This window comes from Pelobates fuscus, chromosome 12, assembly GCF_036172605.1.
Source record: "Pelobates fuscus isolate aPelFus1 chromosome 12, aPelFus1.pri, whole genome shotgun sequence".
Lineage (NCBI taxonomy): Eukaryota > Metazoa > Chordata > Amphibia > Anura > Pelobatidae > Pelobates > Pelobates fuscus.
Window position 1 is genome coordinate 34,091,605 of NC_086328.1, and position 10,140 is coordinate 34,101,744.

Consider the following 10,140-nt stretch of genomic DNA (forward strand, 5'->3'; position numbering starts at 1 on the left):
GAGGGTGGGTGGGGGGTGATTGTGAGAGGGAGGGGGGTGATGAGGAGAGGGGGGGGTGATTGTGAGAGGGAGGGGGGTGATGAGGAGAGGGGGGGTGATTGTGAGAGGGAGGGGGGTGATGAGGAGAGGGGGGTGATTGTGAGAGGGGGGTGATTGTGAGAGGGAGGGGGTGATGAGGAGAGGGGGGAGGGGGTGATGAGGAGAGGGGGGGTGATTGTGAGAGGGAGGGTGGGTGATTGTGAGAGGGAGGGGGGTGATGAGGAGAGGGGGGTGATTGTGAGAGGGAGGGGGTGATGAGGAGGGGGGTGATTGTGAGAGGGAGGGGGGTGATGAGGAGAGGGGGGTGATTGTGAGAGGGGAGGTGATGAGGAGAGGGGAGGTGATGAGGAGAGGGGGGGTGATTGTAAGAGGGAGGGAGGTGATGAGGAGAGGGGGTGATTGTGAGAGGGAGGGGGGTGATGAAGAGAGGGAGGGGGGTGATGAAGAGAGGGAGGGGGTGATGAAGAGAGGGAGGGGGTGATGAAGAGAGGGAGGGGGTGATGAAGAGAGGGAGGGGGTGATGAAGAGAGGGAGGGGGTGATGAAGAGAGGGAGGGGGGTGATGAAGAGAGGGAGGGGGGTGATGAAGAGAGGGAGGGGGTGATGAAGAGAGGGAGGGGGTGATGAAGAGAGGGAGGGGGGTGATGAAGAGAGGGAGGGGAGTGATAAGGAGAGGGGGGTGACTAAAAAAATTACCTTAAATCCCTGGTGGTCCAGTGGCGGCTGCCTGGTGGTCCGGTGGGGTCCCTGGTGGTCCGGTGGCCCTCATTTCCGGGACCCAATCAGAGCGTTGCCGTGGTAACCCGCGGCAACGCTCTGATTGGGCAGTGCACGCAAGAACCATGGTCTGCAGCTCTGCACATTGCGGAGCTGCAGACCGCCGGTCTCGGCTATCGCGGCAGGAGGGGCATTGCAGTCTGCCCCGGGCACCCCCCTAGTAAGTGGCACCCGGGGCGAACCGCCCCTCCCCTTAGTACGCCACTGGTCATATCATATACATAGAATTTCTCCTTTTCGGTTCAGTGTTCACTGTTTTTAGAATAGTGTAATTTTAATTTTGCTAACAATTTGAATGTAGGCCCCTCTTGATCTTGAGGCCCTAGGCTGAAGCCTAGTTAGCCTATAGGAAAATCCGGCCCTGACTATACATCACACAAATATCAATTGTATATCTTAGTGCAGGGGAAGGAAACCTTTGGCACTCCAGATGTTGTGGACTACATAACCCATAATGCTCTTACACCCATAAAGCTGCCAAAGCATCCTGGAAGGTGTAGTTCAAAACATCTTAAATGCCAGAAGTTGCCTGTCATAGTTTAACATTGCAATATTATTATTATTATTAGATTTTATATAGCGCCAATGTATGTCGCCATATTAATGGGACTTTAACAACAAATAAATATACTACAGATTTTTACAAGAACAATAGGATGATGAGGACCCAGCTCAACCAAGCTAACAATCTAGATGAGGTGGGGTATAAAACATAATATGAAGGGCAATGTGATGGATAGGAACCAAATAATGGGGTGGTATAGTAAAGGAATCAGAAGTCAAGAGAATGGAGAATGGATTCACTAATTAAGTTATAACAATTACCCTGGGCAAGGCCGTCTTTAACAAGGGGCAGCTGCCCCGGGCCCAGTTATTCCTGGGGCGCCCAAAGCAGCTAACTCTCGAGCCTGCAACAATTTAATCATGGGCCCGTGGCCCTTTAAAATTCCCTGGACTAGGCCCCTTTTACTTTGTTCTCCCGGCCTGCTGGGAGGAAGTTAGTTCAGGACAGATCACTTCCTCCCAGCTAAAAAAGTGCCGTGTGGGTTGGAGGAGAAGGCACCACATGCAGAGGAGGAGAGGAACTGAAGAAGCCGAGTGCCTCCGACTCCCATCAATCTAGGTCAGCCAGCTCCCACTGGACTCCAGGGAAGTTACCCTTCTGCATCAAAAGTAAGTAAACAGTACAGGAGGATGGCTAAAATATGTAAATTGTTATTTTTATATGTATGTAGCTGTTTATAGCTGTTTGTGCATATATGTGTGTGTGTGCCAGAGTGTATGTGCACCTCTGTGTCTGTGTTTGTATACTTTTGTATCAATATGTACCTGTGTGTATGTGAACCTGTTAGTGTATATGTACTTGTGTGTCTGTGTGTTAATGTGTACCTGTGTGTATGTGTACTTGTGTATCAGAGTGTATTTGAACCTGTGTGTCTGTATGTGTACTTGTGTGTCAGCGTGTATGTGCCTGTGTATGTGTACCTGTTTGGGTGTGTCTATGTATGTGTACCTGTGTGTTTGTGTATATGAACCTGTGCGTATGTGTACCTGTTTGTGTATGTTTACCTGTGTGTCTGTGTTTGTACACATGTGTGTCTGTGTATATGTAGCTGTGTGTATGCGTACCTGTGTGCAGGTCCAGCCTTAGGGGTGTGCGAGGTGTGTGGCCGCACAGGGCGCCATGGAGCAGGGGGCGCCGTGCAGCCGACACAGCTCACACATGGCCGCCAGAGATTTAAAAAAAAAATTGGCAGGGGCGGAGCTTACCGTGCAGCAGGGGCGAAGCGGAGCTTACCATGCGACAGGGGCGGAGCTACCTGCTGCGAGGGCGGGGCTAAATGTGCCGGATAACTGCTGCAGGGGAAGCAGGAAGGAGTCCCTGCTTCCCCAACAAACAGTCTCTAGGAGCTGCACTGCCTCCACCATGAACTCCACAGGTAACTGTGTGATTGTCAGTGTGACAGTCTGTGTGTGCAGTGGCGTACACACGACCAATGGGGCCCCGGTGCAAAAACTGATCCGGTGCCCCCCCGCGCTTACTCTGCGCAGGCCGGGGCCGCAACACATGGTGGCGGGCACATGGTCGCAGGGGTCGCAGCGCTGCAACCCCTGCGACCGCGGTATGTACGCCAGTGCATGCAGATGCACACACACTTAAAGGACCACTACAGACACCCAGATCACATCAGCTCAATGAAGTGGTCTGGGTGCCAGGTCTCTCTAGTTTTAACCCTGCAGCTGAAAACATAGCTGTTTCAAAGAAACTGCTATGTTTCACTGAGGATTAATCCAGCCTCTAGTGGCTGTCTCACTGACAGCCGCTAGAGTCGCTTCCACAGTTCTCACTGTGAAAATCACAGTGAGAAGACGCGGGACGTCCATAGGAAAGCACTGAGTAATGCTTTCCTATGGGCGATTCGAATGAGCGCGCGGCTCTTGCCGCGCATGCGCATTCGGAGCTGAGCGGCGGATGGGGTGGAGGGATCCCCAGCACCAAGGGAGTCCGGCGCTGGAGAAAGGTAAGTGCTGAAGGGGTTTTAAAACACACACACTCTCACGAACCGACGCATACACACTAGCTAACATACACACTCACTGACAGACACACATACACACTCAATTACAAAACATACACTCTCACTGACAAATACACACTCACTAACAGACTTCAAACATACTCACACAAACTAACACACTCAGTAACAGACACACACACTAACACTCACTAGTAGACACACACTCAATAACAGACACACAAACTAACACACTCACTGACACTAACACACACACACACTCTAACACTAACACACACTCTAACACTAACACATACACACTAACTCTAACACACACACACTAACTCTAACACACTCTAACACTAACACACACAAACACATTTTTTTTTTTAATCCCCCAGCCTCCTTACCTTTGGGAGAGCTGAGGGGGTTCCCTGGGGTCCAGTGGTGCTGCTGGGCGGTCGGTCACTGGGCTGGCTGGCTGGCTGGCGGGCTGGCGGGCGCGCGAGGGAGCACTCTCCCCTGAGCGCTCTCTGCCCAGCTCCCTCGCGCGCCACGTACTGATGCCGGCGCCGGAATATGACATCATTCCGGCTCCGGCATCAGTACGCAGCACGCACCCGCAGGACCAGTTGCCAGTTTCTAATGCTTTACATTGCAGGGTTAAAATTCAAAGACCTCTGACGCAGACCACTTTCTTGAGATGAAGTACCCTTGGTGACTTTAGTGGTTCCTTTCGGTGTGATTGTATTGGGCCTCAGGGCCGCCATCAGTGCATGACAACCATAACGGTTGTCATGGGACCGGCGGTCCTGGGGGGCCCGGACTACTCTGGCAGTCCGAGACCCACATTCCTTATGTGCACATGTATATAGTGATTTTTGAGATATATATATAGATATATAGATATATATATATATATAGATATATATATATATATATATATATATATATATGTGTGCACTGAGGGCCCCCTGCTACCTGTAAATTGCAGAGGGGGGCCCAGCAGCACTCGGTCCTCCTTTCCAGCTCCTCTCTGTAACTGTCCTGCGGCCGCCAGAGAGTTGCCACGGGTTACCATGGCAACGCTCCGCACAGCACGCAGGCCGGTCTTGCGAGAGTTCGTCAGAGAGGAGCTGGAAAGGAAGACAGTGTGTGATGCTGAGCCCCCTCTCTGCAATTTACCACGGCTGGCTCCCTCCACCATGCGATCTCCCCCCTCCCTGGCACAGTAAGCAGGGGGGTGGGGGGGGGGGGAATTTAAATACACACAAATAAATGTAAAAAAAATAAATACCCCCTTCCCCTATTTTACACACACTCTGCACTACACACACTCACACTACATTCATTCACTAAACACACTCTGCATTACACACACTCACACTACATACACTAAACACACTCTGCATTACACACACACTACATTCACTAAACACACTCTGCATTACACACACACTACATTCACTAAACACACTCTGCATTACACACACACTACATTCACTAAACACACTCTGCATTACACACACACACTACATTCACTATACACATTTTGCATTCACACTACATGAACTATACACACTTTGCACTAACTACAATCACTATACATACTTTGCACTCGCTGCAAACACACTACATTCACTATACACATTTTGCATTCACCACAATCACACTACATGCACTACAAAAACACACACTCTGCATTCACTGTACACACACTACATCCACTACAAAAACACACACTCTGCATTCACTATACACACACTACATCCACTACAAAAACACACACTCTGCATCTAATGCATACAAACATTACATACACTACACAAAATGTACACACTACATCCATGACACACATACACACATCCAATACACACACTGCATCCATGACACACATCATCCTTGGCTGGCCCCGGGGGCCCAGATCTTGAGCTATGTCAGGGGCCCTAAAATTTCTGATGGCAGCCCTGTTGGGCCTCTTATCTCCTTCATCAATTAGGTTCATTACAGCAAATAACTCTCCAGGCTCAAAGAGCAATCAATGTTTCCCCATCTGGATTACTTGTTTTAATAGGCCCCAAAAAATACTATTTTTTTTTTTTCAAAATCAAAGTGAATGATATGGTCACGGAGCACCACACCCAAACAGGATTTAGCTCACTCGTGCCATTAAAACTGGAATCTCTACTAAAAGCATTTCACACAGTCCCACCTACACAACAGGCATTTCAACTTTTGTCTAGACTTTATTTTAAGCTTATTAGAGGGGATCTGTGGCCAGTGATAAAAGGCCACACTTGTATTTCTGCTGCAGGGGGTAAAAGCTATTGAAGGACAGGATACTTTTTTTTTGCAGAATAGAGATTTGGTGGCACATGTACAAAAAACCCGGTTAGAAGAGAACTTTGCCTATAAGCATCATTAATGATTTGCATGCAGAACAACCTGTGCTTAACAAATCGATTTTTGTAGAGTTCTCTGTGTGTGCCAGGGTGAGCTCATTTGCATGTTGTGCACTCCAATTTGTAAAATCTCAGCTGATCTGCATATCGCACACTCCATACCAAATCATCTACTAAAGAAAGTGTTGGAAATGGGTGCAATAAGTAGTAAACTAGATTATAATTTTATGGCATGCCAATAAACACTCTGGTAGAACCAGAATTAGTGCAGCAGGTGGAAATCACTAGTGTAAAATAGTGTAAGTGCTCAACATATATATATATTATATCTATCATTTTGGTCATTTAAAATAACGTGTCATTAGGAGTTCTGCCTGTACACAATATATTTAGATCAGGCATAGTAAGGGCTGTATAGTGGCTGATAGGCTACCTGCTGGGTAAAACTGATTTTTAGATCTATATAAGGCCTCCCGGCTTTGTTATCCAGAATGCACACTGGGAAAGTCTCATAACCCAATTAAGGTGTGTCATAACATGCTGAAGACAAAAGCACACTCTGGCAGTGATTAGCCCTGATCAGTGTGGATTTGGGATCACTATTGCATTATGTGCTTATTCACCACACCTTAATAAGCTTGTTGCAGGAGCCATATGGCTACATATAATGAGGAGTGTTACTATTAATGATAGTGGTATGAAGGTATGAAGCATCACTACTAATGTCAGTGTTACAAAATTGTTCATGATTTCATTATGAGCACACAAATATTAGCTGTTATACACACCTGAAGGAAGGATGATAAATGTACTGCAAATTTAGTTATTTCAGTATGTGCACAGATAAATGGTAGTTTATATATACACACACACACACACACGATAGGATAATTAGTTAATGCACCAACTACAATAAATGTTCAAACCGCATTCTGAGATCGGTAGTAATTAAAACTCCTAACATAACATACTTTAAAAAATGACAACACTTCTGTGCATTATATATATTTATATATATATTTTTGTTTTGGTTTTATAAAATCACTCCATGATTGCAGATTAAGATTTCAGTTCGCCATGACAAGAATCATTGTCATGTAACAAAAAGTGTGATTACACCTGTGATTGTTTATACACAAAACACAGACAACAGGGTCATTCGTTAAAGCGTGAATTGTTGTGACTTTAAAAAGTGGTTATTGACTGAAGTACAAATGCCCGAGGACTGGATTAGAACAAATAAACCAACAACAACCAGAGGGTAACAAAATAATAAATAAATAAATAAATAAATAAGAAATTGGGAGCACACACCCAAAACATGCATTTTGTCAGAAGTGGTGCTAACGTAAAGACCAACATTTATACAAAATGCAAATTAAGGAACAGCCCACTCAAAAAGATGAATACAGTTTTACAAGGCTATATCGCCTATGTTAGCAAACATATATGGGGATTTAGTTCCACCATATTGTATTAGTCCACCACTACAGCACATTAGCCCAATATTCATGGAGCCTACAATAGTTTTAACATGGGAGATAAATATGCTTACTTTAATACTTACCGTTTAATCTGCTTCTGGATATACTCCACAAATGTATGCTTTCATGTGATTACCTCCAAAGTTGCAACTATAGTGGATGGGTGGGGGAATCTGGTCTGGATTTCAAATGTACACATTTAAAAAAAAAAAAAAAAGGAAATTGGTAGCACACCCAGAAAATGCATTTCTGCTGCAAATACCAAAATGAATACAAAATACAGCTTTAACCCCTTAAGGACCAAACTTCCGGAATAAAATGGAATTATGACGTGTCAGACATGTCATGTGTCCTTAAGGGGTTAAATGTATTATATACAGGGTCATTCAGACTACAAAATCTGGATATTAGTCTCAATATTTACCGATGTCCAGATTTTGCAATTCAGCCTTTGAATTCCCATGAATGTAGACCAAATTTTAGCCTGCCTGGATGCAAACAGCTGAAATAAATCTGGAACAGAATGTTAGAAATACAAAACTAAATCATCTAATAACCTGATAACAGAATTGACAGCTTTCTGTACATTCGGTCCAACCGTTGGCACTAAATGCAAAGTGCTCATTTGGTTCAAATAGCTAATTTGCTTGCATTTCACTTATTTTAACCAAATTCTACTCATTTAGACTTCATTTGGTCCTTGGTGCAAACTCTTAAAGGGACATTATAGGCACCTAGACCAGTTCAGCTCATTGGAGTGGTCTGGGTGCTGTGTCCCTTTTGCGGTTAGTGCTGCAATGTAAAGCATTGCAGTTTCAGAGAAGCTCTTCTGGGATCCAAACAGACCTATGGGCCGGTAACTGACGCTGGATGTCCTCCATTGATTAAATGCTTTCCTATTAGGAGGTCTAACGCGCGGCATTTGCCACATATGCGCATTAGAGCCCGATTGTCGTGGAACGTCAGAGAGGGCAGAGCTTTGGCCCAGTGCCGAGGGACATTGGCTCTAGGATAAGGTAAGTAAGTAAAGGGTTTTTAACCCTTTATTTACCCAGGGGGTGAGGGAGGAGGTAATTTATTAAAAAATATATTTTAAAGAGATACTATAGTGCCAGGAATATAAATATGTATTCCTGGCACTATAGTATCCCTTTAAAATACATTTTCATTTCTAGGCCAAGGATAGTCAATAGGGGGACAAAATCTCCCAGTGAGCTATGCTTTCAGTTTGACTGGTGAGATATTCCAGTAGTCCACCTTTCTTTCCTATCTGATCATAACAATGTATGCGGCTTCAAAGGTGACCTTTAGGGCTATTAAAACCAAACCTGAAATATACCTGAATTAGGGATTGTTTTCCCCTCCAAATAAACTTGCATATCCATGTTTAATTCTCCATGGTCCTTGGTCTTGCAAAAAATCCTCTTTGCAGCCCACATTATTAAAGTGTGAATTGTAAGGAATTCAAAGTTAATTTTAATTACTTTTGGCCATGGTAGCCAGTCTGCGAGCAATCTCTGACTTGGAGAATCTTTCCTTTTCTGCTATTTTGGTCTAGAATTTGAATTTACTCTGAATTCCCACAACTCATATTGAATAAGCCTGTTTAATTTCTAAAAGGATGTAACTGTAAATGTAATGATTTTATTTGCACCATTTTAGGCCCACACATAAAAATACGAGTAGCGGCGGTACATACAAAAATATACGTCTGCAGACAGAACGCAGAATATAGACAGTCGCAATGATATAGGAGACTGGTAGTGGCATCTACTATAACTATGGGGTCATTTGTGAAACACACATTAAGATTAGGAATGCACAGGAACGTGCTTTACATTTTATTTATTTTTCTCCAGCAAGGTTGGGGTTAATCAGAGAGCCTGAGAAGTACATATAGATCCAGACATGTGACTTCCGGGTGTGTGATCTATCCAGGGACTGAATGGCATCAGGAGATTGCAGTGCCATAAATACTCAGGGCTGTGTCTGTCTATAAGAGCCAGATCCAGGCTGTCTCTGAATAAATACAACATTCTCTCTATCTATCAATTATACCCTCCCTGCATTACCTGCCCTGAGGATAGTCAACCTAACACTCTGCAGCTGCTGTTCAGAGGAACTCACTTTATGATCAGTGTATAATCCCAGAAAAGCTGACGTGCCTCCAGGGTAAAGGCTGCCTATGGCATTTCTAATTTATTGGCTTGAGACGTTCAGCATGATGGGAGTTGTATTCCATTCCTGCCCCTGTCTTTGGTCGATATACACAAACAGAACTAATTTATTAACACTCTCCTTATTGTGGATAAAAAGGTAATTTTCTTCATGTTTGATATATAGCAAAATTATGAAAGTGTTACTTCAACCAAAAAGCAGTGTTTTCATAAAACTATGGTTTTTGAGGTTGTCTGCCCCACTCCAAAATTAAAAAATAAATAAAACAAATGCTAAAACTCCCCTCTATTCCATTGCCAAGTACGAGTTCTCCCTACAGTCCAATCCTCTTTGACTGTCATGACTCCCCCTCACTGGAAGGGGAAGGAGGGCAGGGAGGTTTGATTGAGGGGAGAATAGGGGCATTAAAGAGGGGAGGAGCAGTGCCACCATCGGCTGTATGGCGCCAAAATGTCAGTCACCAATTTTGCGCAGAATTGACATTAGCCTTCCTGGAACCTTGTTCTGGACTTGCTAACTGCTGGATGTTGAGGTACACCTCTGACAGCTAAAGGGTTAATCTCTGTATGTCCAGCATTTCCCAAACATTGCACATACAGATTCTAGGAGTAACCCTTTAAATAGGTATTCATTCCCAGGTATTTCTAAGCAATAGTTTGCAATAGGACTGTAGAAGTAAGCTTCATATGGCTGCAAAATGAGAATGATTAATAAATACTCTGAAACATAAAGATATTAAGCAGAA